Genomic DNA, 916 nt, shown 5'->3' with positions numbered 1-916 from the left:
TGACACAATGCTTCTTCATAACCGACCCACGCAATCCCAGCCGTGTTGTCGTGAGGAGAGGCAAAAGGAACATCATTGGAATGGATGGAGTCGCCAACGAGGAAGACTACGATCAGTACGGCAACCCAATGAGGGAAGATGATGATGATGATGAAGTATACGTCAAAAGAAGAACCGATACTGCATTACCTAAGAAAAATCGTACTCCATGGAAAAGGCAAAGTCATAATGAGGGGCTCAATTATTCTCCAACGAACAAGAAGGGAAAGAGCTGACTCAAAAACGGAAACGTCAACGCTGAGGAACCGTATGTTATCGGTCAAATGATGTAATATATATGTTCCTATTTTGTATACACACTTAGCCATTATTATACATGGGTCCAATGATGTAATATATATATATATATATATTCCTATTTTGTATACATATTTAACCGTCAAATGATGCAATATATATCGCCTTCAATTCCCTTCGTTCACTGCTCTCGGAAGAAAAGAAAAGAAAAGTGAGAGAAAATAAAGGAAAAGAAAATAGAAGGAAACAAACAGGAAAACTGTTATATAGATACTGGTTATAGCAACAGCGCTTTTGTGAGAAAAGAGCTACAGCTAGTCAAGGTAGCAGTAGCGGTTTCTACACGAAACCGCTATAGCTACCTGGAGTAGCTATAGCGCGTATTTCCTAAATGCGCTACTACTATGCCCATTTAACCCCCAAAATCCCCACTCCTCTCTTCATCCCGCCTCTTTTCCCCCAAATCCACACACTCTCTCTTCCCCCGTCGCGCCGCCGGAGCCCTGCCCTCGCCGCGCCTCTGCGCTCGCCCCCGACCCCGACCCCGACCGACCCCGGCGCCGGCTCCGGCACCCGACCCCGACCCTGACCCCGACCTCGACCCCGGCTCCGGCCACGG

Source organism: Triticum aestivum, chromosome 5D, assembly GCF_018294505.1.
Source record: "Triticum aestivum cultivar Chinese Spring chromosome 5D, IWGSC CS RefSeq v2.1, whole genome shotgun sequence".
Classification (NCBI taxonomy): Eukaryota; Viridiplantae; Streptophyta; class Magnoliopsida; order Poales; family Poaceae; genus Triticum; species Triticum aestivum.
This window is presented reverse-complemented; position numbering follows the sequence as displayed.